Source organism: Pinus tabuliformis, chromosome X (genome assembly GCF_031772625.1).
Source record: "Pinus tabuliformis cultivar Carrire ecotype Pingquan chromosome X, CPIR1, whole genome shotgun sequence".
Taxonomy (NCBI): Eukaryota; Viridiplantae; Streptophyta; class Pinopsida; order Pinales; family Pinaceae; genus Pinus; species Pinus tabuliformis.
Window position 1 is genome coordinate 1386550551 of NC_142308.1, and position 14071 is coordinate 1386564621.

General features: G+C 34.3%; 1 pseudogene; it reads left to right on the plus strand.

Moving 5' to 3' along the window:
• The first annotated feature begins 7291 nt into the window (after positions 1 to 7291).
• On the plus strand, positions 7292 to 11184 carry LOC149145225 (magnesium-chelatase subunit ChlH, chloroplastic-like; annotated as a pseudogene).
• The last annotated feature ends 2887 nt before the right edge of the window (positions 11185 to 14071 follow it).

Consider the following 14071-nt stretch of genomic DNA (forward strand, 5'->3'; position numbering starts at 1 on the left):
ACAAAAGAAGATAATTTATGAAATTTCGTAACTAAACAATTAATAGGTGAATAAGAGTAAATATCACAACTAGTGTTAAATAGAGGGTGTCTAGATTTAGGGTTTGTTTAGAAAGCTCATTTTCCTTGACATTCGATTCCCTATGTGATGAAAAGAAAACTTACATAAATTTTAATTCATCTCTTTCATTCTTTCTATTAGTGTTTATAGGGTAAAAATATGCATTTTGTTAACTTTTTATCATTTACCCAGTTGATGACTAGCTCTGAATCTCCCAACATATGGATTTGGGTAGTACCTTTATCAATTGCTAATTTTTCTGGTATCCAAAATGCAATTAACTCTGCCCAGTAGTCGGTACCTTCTGCCAAAGCAACTTGGAAACATAAACTATGGTTTTCCATTGGAAATAACTCACGTCCAACACCAAAAATCCATAGAATTTATGGTAAATTTATGTCTCATACATCTCATATTCATACTTGTAATTAATATAGAAGATGAGGATAGTTCTTGACAATATTGTTTACTTTATAATGAACTATTTTTTTTATTCTGAGTTTTTCATATGCTTGGTGACACATGATAGAGTGCCATGTATTGCGAGTTTAGTTAGTTTAGTTTAATATTTTCTAGATATGGCCCTTGGGCCTGTACTCCTTAGAAATTAGAAGTGCTATCATTTTCATTTTTTAGGACAGGATTGTTTAGTTGAGATTATTTACTGTAGATTACCATTGTTGGCTTATAATGTGGATAAGTTTAGGTCCTATTCATATTTTTAAATGGTAAATGAAATGGTGTCATTAGTTACCATCTGAAAGTTCTTTGTGCCTAGAGAACAAGTTTTTTGACTTATATCTTTATAAGTGAGAAATGTTTCATGTTAAATTTCATCTAATATGTAATTTAGATCCTTTTTCAAAAAATTATTAAAGAGGTGCTTTACGTCTATGAAATTAGATAATACAATAGTCTTTAAAATGTCTGGAATAGTTGCATTGAATTTGTTTACACTCTTAAGTCCTCTCCAAGGAGCATAGTTTATGTGGATGTTAAAACATATTATTTGTAGTTAACTTCAGAATATATTGGTTTTGTGACTAATGTTTTCATTAAAAATAAATACATATTATCTATAACAAAGGAAATTCTTATGGATGGTATCTTTTTTCTTCCTTTTTCATAGCAGGAAGACTTCTTCACCATGGAATTTGGCTTTCGACTAAAAGGAGAAGGGGATGAAAAGTGTATGTTCACATTGAATGCAATGGACAAAATAGCCACTTGTGAGTTGCATGCTTGCAAAAATTCTTTGACTATGAAGAAAATGGTGGATGGTATTTATATACCTTTATAAACTTTTATTTTTGTTGATTCTCTTTTACTATATAGGCTCGAGGGATTATTTTAGTGCATGAAGATCTTGTATATTCTTGGTCCAATTATTTCTTGAGGTGTTGTTGGCCATTTACAAGTTTCATCAAGTTAGCCTCCTCCTTATTTCTATTGTCTTGTTCACTAGGCTGTTGATTCAATTGTGCACAAATATATTAAGGTTCTATAATGAAATATATATGAGTTTTCAAATCAGTAAAGGAACATAAGAAGTCTAAATTGATGGGGTACTTGATAATTATCTACAAATCAACAAATATTCTCCTTTAAAAGTCAACCTGGTTTAGTGCAAAATTATTCTTTCATAGTTCCATTATAATGGCATGCAAGGGTAATTGTTATTATTTTGGTTATTACATATTTAAATATTTTAATCCTTGATAGCTTTCTAGATGTTTGTGTGCAACTTTTACCTTTTTTAAAGTTAAATTATTTCAATATATTTTGAACTAAGTGATGTGAAAATGTATTTAATGTAGATTATGAATCATTGCAGCCACATCCTAGCCTCGAAGAAGGATATTGTAAGGTCTCTCTAAAGTCCTATTTTCTCTCTCTCTTCTTTGATTTAAACATCAAGGCTTAGTTAAGAATAAAACATAATGTTGCATGGACTTTTGCGATGAAGTTTTGAAACTAGGAAATGTAAATTTAAGTCGGAATATGTGTTTCAGTTCCACTTGGTCTATAACAAACTCCTTTCTAACTAGATATCCAACCAGTATATGCAAAATTTCATCAATGTTAACTATTGGTAGACACACTAGGGTTTGTGCATTAGAATCGTGGATCATCCCTTCCAATTTTATTGGTAGGTATTATAACTGTATGTTATATTATCTACAATGATTTGATGTCATCAAAGATCCTTGAAGTGGCATGATCCCTTTCAAGTATAGATCACCCTTCTACACATATGGGTTGAATAGTGATCATTATTTTGTTTTAAATGTGAAGTCTTAGTTATGAGTAGAACAAAATGTTCTTTGGATTTTATGATGTATTTTTGAAATTAGGAAACATAAATTTAAGTGGGAGGATTTGTTTCAATCTTATTCAGCCAATGTACATAAATCATTGGAAAATTTCAGTGATTGTCACTGTGGCTAGACAACCCTAAGGCTTATACATTACAATATTAGTACTTTGAATGTTTATTCATAGGAACAATAGGGTATTTATTAGTATTGTACAATATTGTTGAGAAATCTAGGGAATTACCATCAGGTGATTTCTTTTTATTAGTGAATGTCTGTGAATTCTTTTTACTTCTTTAAGCTAGACTCTAGAACACTCCTATAGCTAAAATGTTAACAAACCATCAGAGCTAGTCAAACTCTATGAGGTGCAAGGTCTAACTCCATTTATACATCATTAGTGGAAACAAAATTAGAGGAAGAGGAGTGAAAAGAGGCTTGTCTTCATCAATCATTGTGAAGGGCCTGATGTAAAGCTTAATGATTCCATTTGGATAGTACTTGTGGTTGACGGTCATGGGAGGAGGTGTCGAGTAAGAAGAGAAGGGAGAAGAGAGAGAATAATTTTCTCTCCTAAAATTAGGTTGAGGTGAAGAAACTCATGATGGTGATTTGTTCCTTAAGATGACTCAAGTGGTCATATGATGTAGTGACCAGAAATGGTTTGAGGTTTTTGTAGAACTCACATGTCTTCTGGCCATGTAAGAGGAAGTTTGTCCATGTTGTCTCATAGATATACCACCATCCAACTCATGTGTGGGGAATGTATAGCGTATCAACCAATAGAGTTAGTCTAAAAGAAAGAAGTAATTAACCTAATAAAACTTGGCCTAGAAGTGCCCCACAAAGTCCCTCACCAATGGATTACTGACTCTCAAATATATGAGGGTAGGATTTTTTTGATTAAGATAGTGGGGAAAAGTTGGGGAAAAAGCAGAGCCTTGGAAGAAGCAGTGAAACATTCACCAAATATCATAATATGGGGAACATATGAAGATAATGTTCCTTAGATAATTTTATGAAACCTTGGGATGTACCTAGAGAAAACCAACAACTAGCTCAGTGAGGTCTCAACATATATATTATGGAAAAATTGACATGACTAGGTTTCTCTCCTCCTTTGAGATTAGTTTGCCATGGATAGTATGACAACAATAAGGAATTCCCAACTTTTGCCTCAAAGGATAGTAGAATTGGGTCCTTTTAGTTTTGTTTACTCTTAAAAGGAAATCCATGGGCTCATCATCAACATAGTCATGGTGGTTAACAAATATGACATTTCTTGTTTTTGAATTCGTGCTCACAAGGGTGTTACCCTTCACTCACATTCTTAGTGCTGACCACTCTCTAGGGACATTATCTGGCCCAAAATTGGTGAGTTCGTGGTTGTCAATAGAAATGGAGGTTCCCTTTTTGACATGGGTGTTTCTCTCCCTTGTCATTTTACTTATGACACAATGGCTTTCTCTTGTTGCAGTAGGCTTACTTCTATAATATACAGACCACATTATCTAGGGATTTACTCTTCTGTTTCACCCATCATTTTTCATTGTTTACCATCCTCTAATCTATGTTCTAGATTTTGGTTCCTTCTTTTTGTAGGTTCTCCTGCTATTCCATTTTGTTGTTCATTTCTATTCTTCATTTCAATTGACTTATTTATCTCATCTGTGGAAAATAATGTTATTTTATTTTATTTTGTTTCCTGTCAGATCTTGCAATAGTTCATTTGCATTATGCAACATTTTTCTATCTAATGATTAATAGCTTGAAGCTGACATGCCTTAGAATATTTGTAACCTTTATAAGACAATGATTTGTCTCCAATCCATTTGAAAGAATTCTCTAGTATTTCCAAGAAACTGTACCTCCATTATTTATTCCTATTGCATCATTTTAATAGGTTTCAACTTTTATCCTTGACAATTTCTTTGATATTACATTGAGTACAAACAAATCTATAGAGGTTTGACTCATGGGAGACCCATGAGTCCCCATGGGTCTTCCCAAGCCTTAGCTCAGCCAAGTTACTTGGTTCATACTCAGCTTCAGACTTGGCTGAGCTTGTTAAAATTCATCTCAATTTTCAAGACATGAGAGTCCAGAGGCTAGACCTGTGATCCAAATCAATGTGAAAATGTAGATCCTTTGTGGAAGTAGCAATGGTTAAACACATTTTATAGGGTCAATCATGCTTTGCAGATAAATATAAAGTGTCAAACGTGGTAGTATCATATAATATGAGATGATCTTATGAATTTGTGCACAATATATTGTTATATAACTTTATATGGATTGGGAATGTCATTAGCATTAAATATTATGACTCATTTTGGGATAAAATACTTAAGGGTGATGAAGTATTTCATTTTAAAAATCATGGATCCCTGCAATTTATGGCTCAAAAGCAAGTGGATATGAGTGATGTCTGTTACCCAGACAATTTATTTACCTATATAGATTTGAAGAGATTTATTTTCCATTTTTCTTGTGCACTATATTTAGAAGATCAAAGGACATTGGTGGTGGGGTCTTTTCACTTACAATTATAGTCATGAGTGATATTATACACAAAGATCCAACTTGCTATTTTATTCTAGATGTTGTTTGTTTATCTAATTATTTTTTGGATGTCATCATTGCTAGTGTCCTCCCTTATGCAGATGCAATAGCTTACCACAATACTTGAATGCTTTGTGCCTTAATAAACTTGGTCTTCAATCTATTAATGATCATGGTGATTTAAGATGTTTCATGAATTTTTTTACATAAAGAACATACTTACTGGCTTTGGTAGGTCACACTCATGGTTCCTTATCATCTGACTTGGATGAGCTTATGCAATATTATTCTTGTTTGTGGGGTCCTGGGGAGGATGTATTAATTGAAATATTAAATACTATTGGAAAACTTAGATCTAGTGATGAAGTGTCTTCCCTGATGCAAGAGTCTACCAAATATTCTATGTATGTTCCCATGGAAACTGACTTAGAACAAAAAATAGTTTTTTTTTTTTTTCTCGGTAACAAGGCTAATCTATTAAATATGTACAGAGTGCAAAAATACATCAGGTAAGACCAGTACGTTCTTTCCCTCTCAGGGCACCAGACATAGACAAAAAACTAAGACTGACAAAGACCCAGACATAATTCCCTGTAGCAAGCCCACGCAGGGGTGATTCCATGAAGTACCAAGACTGTCCAAAGACGGAAGCCCATGCAGGGGTCATAGACAAAAAGAACTGTTCAAGTCGTCCCACACAGGGGAAACAGTGAGAACTCTCATCATTAACACAAAAAACCAACAGCTTAGATATCCTAAGAAAACATTGACAGAACCAACAACAAACCAGGAGGCAACGACTGAGCCTGGAGTAACCTCGTGGAGCAAGGGCGCCAGCGTGATTAATCATTCGGCTCATCAGGTTGCTCTTCCACAATTGGGCACCAGCCATAGTAATTCGGCTCATCTTCAATCGGCATGGTTGCTTCCGCTTCCCCAGTAGTCGCAATAGGAGCATTTTGGGAATGTTTGGAATTTTCCTCGATAGTGGCCCGACTTTTTTCTTCCTGCTCCAACTCAGCTATCCCTTGCTCCCTAGCTTCTATGGGATCATCCACCATAAGAGGATTCTTGATTAATAGAATGGAGACGTGTGCACTGATACTTGGGTTTGCCATTGAGCTGGTGAAGTTAAAAATAGTGGAGCCAAAAGCTGGCAAGGAGGCCGAGCTAGATGACCCAGCATCCATATGTTGGCCTGAGTGCAGGGGGGTGGCTCCAATGGAGCTTATCAGATTACAGTGGCAGCAATGCCTCGAATCCTCTCTCACAGGTCTTCTCGAGCCTCTACCTCTAGAAGAACCATGACGGCTCAGCAGCCTCTGTCTGGGTCGCACCATACTGGGATGGGACTCCCTACAAACTGCCAAGTGAACCAGACTGTCGATTACTAGGACCAGCTCCGTATTGGACTCAACCGTCTGAGAGGGGACCTCTTCAGCGTCAAAGAGACCAGCCAAATGCAACACGACCAATATTCCTTGCTCAGAACCGGATATATGCTCTTCATCGTCACCTACCCACCTCGAATTCCCATCCGCCATAACTGCAGCTATGCTCTGGTTCGAGTGCTCTCTCCGGGCATTCACTGCTGCCGTCCTCAGTCCCTTCGAATTAAACCAGGAATGAACTCACCGTCCTCTCGCATGGAGCGCCACGTGATGCCCATGGATTAGCATGTGGCCAACTTCCAACTCCCGTCCCATCGCTTTAAACACCCGCATCCGGGGAGAACAAAAAATAGTTAGGTTAGTGGATGGAGATGAATTATTGAGTGAAGCATCCGAGATGGGGGGTTGATACTTCCGCTGAAATGTTTTCTTCAAACATATAAACCTTTTTCCAGATTGTATAAGAAACTTTACAATTATTTTAGAAAATAATTTGCATAAAATAGATACATATGAGGGGTTTTGTTGAGAAAAAGGGTATAAAGGTCGTGTCGCAACTCTTTATATTTCCCATTTTACCATTATCATTTGTAAGCGGCCAACATATTGTTGTTGCATTTAATAATTTTTCACTGTAGTAATCATCTCCTCTCACAAGGGTTGTTTGTACTACTCTGAGTGATCAGATAAAAAATGGAATTGAATTCATCGATTTTTTCGTTGGAACAAAGTTGGCGGATATTGAGGTAGCATAAAACATCATAATTTTGAGATACCTTTAAAGTATAGACAATGTTTATCCTTTTCAACACATCTACTGAAAAGCACGACAAGTAAGTAATCAACTCTTAGACTAACATAATCTCGAAATTGAATTCTCATATTTCCCATTTCATTTCAAAAATTTTAATAGTTTTCATTTGGGTTAAAATTCATATTAGGCTACCTCTACAATTGTTTGAAATGGTTTATGCAAAAAAGGTATGCCATAGGTGAGATGAGTCACTTAAGAAAGAATTCAGTGTCGACCTAGTGTGAAAATGATCTATGTTGTTCTTGAAGCTTTATACAAGGCTTCTAGTAAGTGAAACAATCACGCATATTTACCAAAAACGAAAAGATGTTGTATTTGAGATAGTCGGGTACCTTATAGAGGATATAAGAAATGAAAATACCTACAACATGTTCTACAAAGATCTCTCTAATGCGAATATATTCATCATATCTATGATATTTGTTGAGGAAATTTCTCAAAAGGTAAAGGTTGTAGTTGGCACATAAAGCAAAAGACTGGATGATCTCTTGGTTTTCCCTTCAATGCCAGCGGTAATGAGACTAAATAAACTGGGTTCTTTCAGTATGTCTAATTTGGGCGATCTAAAATCCCTTTCTTTCAAATGTTTAAAAGAAATAAGAAGTCATCAGGCTTTCAAATGTTTAAGCTTGTTAGGACCCTACCCAAATCCATCGAGTATCTACAAAGCAATAAGACTGAGGATGCTAGAGCCTATATCATGAGTTTTCAATTTTGGTTATGTGGATCCATAGATGATTGTTGGGTTGTATGTGCCTGCTCTCAAGCAAACATAATTGGATTTTTCATGAACTAGTCATCTATTTGGATACATGAATATGGAACTGTCTAGATCCTTGTGTGTATGGTGATGTTAAAGAGTTTTTGAGTTCGTATGACACTATAAAGGATCCAAATGAGAAACCTAAAAATCCAAATGCACCAACCATTGTTATCACCTTACAAAGAATCCACATTATTATTGGTGATAATAGTCATTATGCAGCTGTTGTGATGGAAATGGAGCCTAGAGGTGCAAAGGTTGTGCCAATATTTTTAGGTGGATAAGATTTTTCCACCCCTATGGAGAATTTCTTGAATGATCTAGTAACAAAGAAATATCTTGTATATTTTTTGGTTTCCTTGATTGTGTTTACACTTGTGGGTGGACCTGCTAGGCATGATCATCCTCGTTCTATAAAAGCTTTATCCAAGCTTGATGTTCCCTACATTGTGGCCTTACCACTAGTGTTCTAGACTACATAGGAGTGGCTTATAAACACTTTGGGATTGTATCCAATTTAGGTTGCATCGCAGGTTTCTCTTCCTGGTATTTATGGTGATTTGGAGTCCATTGTTTTCTTAGACTATGATGCAAGAATGAGTAGGTTTCATTTTTTTATTTTTTTCTGAACACTATTTTAGCAAGTTCATAAATTACATAATTTGTTAACAATATAATCTATCTAAAATTTGTTTATGTTGTTTTGAAAGTAAAGTTATCATTACATTGATGTTAGAATACCAAAACAGGGTTCATGGTACCATACACATATGTAGCATAAAAGTTTCTCTTGAGCCATTGCAAGGTTCTTTTTAAGTGGTCGTAAAAAAATGTTTCTAATGTCTTTATATTGATGTGTAGGCATATCCCATGTGATTCCTAACTATTTTGAACAAATTTTTACAAGAGATATCAAGTGGTCTCAGCTAAAAAAAATAAAAAAGGTGATCATGTCAAAATGAAAATTTCAATTTGTTTTGCATGTTATAACCTAATTGAGATAACTAAAGTTGGGTATAACGAAAGAATTCACTGATGCAATATATTATTACTTTCATGTCTGCAGGAGGAAAATAAGATAACCATATATGTATTTAATTTCCCATGTGACAAATGCAATGTTGGAACTGCATCCTACCTCAATGTATTCTCGTCAATTTTTAGTGTATTGTAGGAACTAAAGAGAGATGGATATAATGTAGAAGGCTTTCCAGAGACTTCTAAGCACCGGTTGACGAAAATTCATGCCAAAGAAGTTAAGTTCGACATCCAAAATATTAATATTGCTTACAAAATGAATGTGAGAGAGTGCCAACAACTAAGAGCTTATGCTAAGGCTTTGGAAGAAAACTAGGGCAAGCCTCGAGGGAACCTTAATTTTCATGGGGAGAACCTTCTTTTGTATGGAAAACAATTCGGCAATGTTTTCACTGGAGTGCAACCAACTTTCAGATATGAAGGCAATCAAATGAGTCTTATTTTCACAAAGTCAACAAGTCCACACCATAGATTTTCCACTTATTACTCATTTTTGGATAAAATATTTAAGGATGAATATGTATTACATTTTAAAACTCATGGATCCTTAGAACTTATGCCTAGAAAGCAAGTGGGTATTAATGATGTTTGTTACCCAGACAATTTCTTTACCTATTGGATCTGAAGGGAGTTCTTTTCCATTTTTCTTGTGCACTATATTCAAAATATTAGAGGACTTTGGTGGTGAGGTCTTTTTAGTTGTAGCTACAATCATGAGTGATATTATTCACAAAGATCCAACTTTCTATTTTGTTCTAGATGTTGTTGGTATGACTAATATTTTTTTGGATGCCATCATGGTTGGTTTCCTCCCTTCTGTAGATGCAGTAGCTTGTATACCATAATGCTTGGATGATTGATGCCTTAATAAACTTGGTCTTCAAGCTATTAATGATCGTGGTACTCTAAGATGTTTTATGAAATTTTTTACATCAAAAACCTACTTATTGGATTTTGTTAGATGACAATCATGGGTCCTTATCATCTTCCTTGCATGAGATTATGTGACATTCTTCTTTTTTGAGGGGTCCAAGGGTGTATGTATTGATTGAAATCTTAAATGCTATTGTAAAACTTGGATCTAGTGATGAGTTTTCTTCCCTGCTACAAGAATCTAATAGCTCTTCTATGCTTGTTCCTATGGAGACTGATTTAGAACAGAAAATAGTTAGTTCTGTTGATGGAGATGAATCATCAAAGGGAAACATCTTATCTAGGGTATTGATACTTGCTCTAAAAATTTGTCTTCAAACATAAAATCCTTTTTCTAGATTGTATAAGAAATGCTACACGTCTCTTAGAGAGTAATTTTCATAACACAGATACATATGGGGGGTTCTGTTGAGAAAAATAGTATAGAGGTTGTGATAAAACTATTTGGTTTTCCCCTCTTACCATTATCATTTGTAAGTGTCCAACATATTGTTGTTGCATTTAAGAAATTTTCGTCATAGCACTCATCTCCTCTTACAAAGGTTGTGTGTGCTACTCTGAGATAACACATAAAACATCAAATCGAATTCATGGATTTGTTGGTTGGAACATAGCTAGCAGATATTGAGGTAGCACAACACATGATAATTTTTAGATGCCTTTCAACTCTAGATGGTATTTATCATTTTCAACACACCTTACTGATGCCATGCAAGCATTACAACTATATGGAAGAATGAACCAATTGTTATTGCCTAGTTTTGAGCCCAAAGATAAACTAATCTTCTAGAAGAATTTTCCACTCTTAATTATGATGGGGACGTTGATATTAAGTTTCCTGTTGTGGATCAAAGGCTAGGTGAAATCCTGCCAGATACTACTTTAAATTATTACTTGTCAATAGATGGATTTAAACAATGCATTCCTTTGAGTACTTTTAAAACATGGTGGGGTGAGATGGGTTCAAATAGATATTGTAATAAAGTTTAGGCATATATTTATGCCTTTGGACAAGTAGGTAATTTAGCATATGACTTTTCTCATGATCAATTTCCTTGATGGTTAGAAGTGATATGGGTGTGTCTCAATGCGATGATGCACATTATTTCAACAAGAGCTTGATTAATCATGATATTATGCCCCAATCTTATCCAATTTCTAGTAACAGGTCATGTTCCAAATTTGTTTGAGAGTTTGCATGTTCCAATTCTATGTCCTTACTTGTCAGTACTGAATAAGATGGAATTTATCAGAAAGAATATTCATCAAATCCTGGTATTAGTAAAGGCTTATTTCAAGAGACAATAAATCCCAAAACACAAACATGTCACCTAAATGAAAACTCTAGTAAGGATTCCCCCATGCACTTAAATACTATGGAAGTTCCTTTCACTGATGTCAACATCCAAGATCATTTAGACATGGGAACTAAATGTGAAATAAAATAAAACGTGTTTGTATTATGTAGGAAATAGTTATTTTTTCTTGGAATGGATCTAGTTCTCCAATGGATATTTTTCAAAAGGACCTTTTTGAGAAAGTCTTGAGTATATTCATTACCACAGAAACGATTTGTCTTAAACAAATCAAACTAGGCCTAAGAGATATGTACAATATTTTCCATGTAAATGTCAACAAACTTTCTATTCAAGCATTTTGACACTCCCAAATAGGTTGATTCCTCTTAAGATCCCTCAACATGGTACTATGCGGAGAACTAGTGTAGGCCAAGCAGCGATTCTTAAATGCCATAGTTTTCTCCAATTTAGTGGTTGTGGGTTATTTTACCCCTAGTGCATTAGACAAGTGAAAGAGGAAACACTATAAAATTTATAAATTGCATCTTTGAGAATTATCTCTTTTATAATTTCAAATTCACAAGCTCGACTTCATAATCCATAATCAATAACTACACTATAGTAAATGTTTGTGTTCATTCATCAACATGTAACATGTACCTATTTCATGCAACAAGACAACCTAACTACAACAACAATAATGATAACAAAGTGTACACATAGATTCCATTATTATAGTCAACTTCAAAAATTGATCACGTATATGGATCATCGAAAAATGGGTTCATGTATATTGAAATATACCATCCACTATGAGATAATGACATAAAATTTTCAAGAAACATGAAATCCTCCATATATCATTCATTTCCATCAACAAATTGGCTAACCCCATTTTTTATTACATGTGGGCATACATGTTCTAACATTTTGGTTTCTTGAATAACACAAAATTTCCTTGCACTAACTTGTGCATACTAAATTGCCAAATTACCACTTCCTACACTTACATCCAAAATATTATTTCCTTCAAAGTGGTGCATGTTCTTAAATATAGTTGTGTAATAAGCATACATCTTCACTTGTCACATTTGGGAAAAGAGTTGTATGGAATCCACAATTCCCTCACTGCCCATGCCTTTCCTTGTACCGAATCACTAACATTCATGGATAGCCTTTAATAAATAGCAAATATTTTCTCTCTTTAGCATCTTATATTTATAATGAACAATTTCCTCAGGATGTTGTTTATAAACATAATTTTCCTAATGAGAAGGTGTCTCATCTCGAAGAGCAATTTTCTTATTAACATATCATTTTGAGGGAATTTATAAAGAGGATGATAGAATAAATTTCAGAGAGATAGTTAAAGATGATTTCATACATCCCCAATTTTTTAGGTGAGGTGGGTAATGATGAACTTATGGATCCAATATGAAAGGAAGAATTATAGACAATTTTGTACTATTTCCAAAATGATAAGCACCCTCAACCACTTAGTAGGAGAATAGAATTATTCTAGGGGTTATATGGCTTCCTTCAAATAGACAAACTAAGAATTGTTGACAAATTCAAATACATAGACAAGATTTGGGAGCTTTTAATTCAAAATTTTAGGATTTAATCCAAAAAATTAAACAAGAATGAAACTTTTGGTGATTTTAGACCCATATCACTATGTAATTGTATCTAGAAAATCATTTCAAAAATTATTGCATGTAGGGTCAAAAGCCACTAAGTTGATTCCATGTCATTAGAAAAATTTGGCATTCTTCCTAGGAAAAAATCCATTAGAAAATAGGAGTATCCCAAAAAGGAAATTATAACTTGAAACCAAGAATTCCAAGCAATGTTAGTAAGTTTGTCTTTCCAAGGCATATGATACAGAAAACTAGATTTATTTAGGGCTACTTGTCCATATAGGGTTCGATGTGAAATTGGTTAACTAGATAATGAATTGTCTTTCCTCAATATCTTTGCAATTATAATTAATTGATCAGCCTATTATTCCATCATGCCTACAAGAGACAATGGGTAGGTATGTCTATTAGCTCCTCTCCTATTTTTTACTGTAGAGTAGGTGTTCTGGATAGAGCTATAATAGAGTAAAAAAAAATTATAAGATTGACATCTATACAAATAGGTAGAGCCCTAAACCTGCCATATCTACTCTTTCTTGATTATGTTTTTATTTTGGGTGATAGGACTAAGAAAAATACAATTAGTCTGAAGGACCCTACCCTTGAGGAACCAAGATTCCTACCTTAAAAACTACCAGCAACTAAGGAGCTACAAGAATCAACACCATCTTTGATTTGAACCTAAACAATCTTATTATATTCGAGTATTTCCTTAATCACAATGACCAATAGGTTTTTCTCATTGATTATTTCTCTCATTCTATCTATTAGTAAAATCCGCAAAATGTATCCCTACATTTGAATCTTGGGAAAAAACCATAAGATTGTAATCATTTAAATTATCTTTATCTCTTTGAGCCCAAAAATCCATTTCCTTTAGATAAGATTTACCTGTAACCTCAAAAGCAACCCTATTATAAGTTGAAGGACCATTATTTCCTCTTGAGGCTTGACAAAGTATGATGGAATGAAACTGGGTGGGGACTAGATCTAGGTTTACCGTGTCAAAACCTGCATTCATTAAGAAGATGACCTTGTTTTAGTTCTCATTGCCATGTATCTTTCATCATCAAGACTAACATACTGAGGACATGTAACCCATGGAGGCCCATGGTAGTAATTGAATGCAATTTATTAGAATACATGCCACATCCATAATTTTTTATATTTAATCTCTACATCCAATGTGAACATTTCTTATTATGATGTTTACCACATCTAAAATTATGATCATTAACATGATTTTGAAGAAGTCTA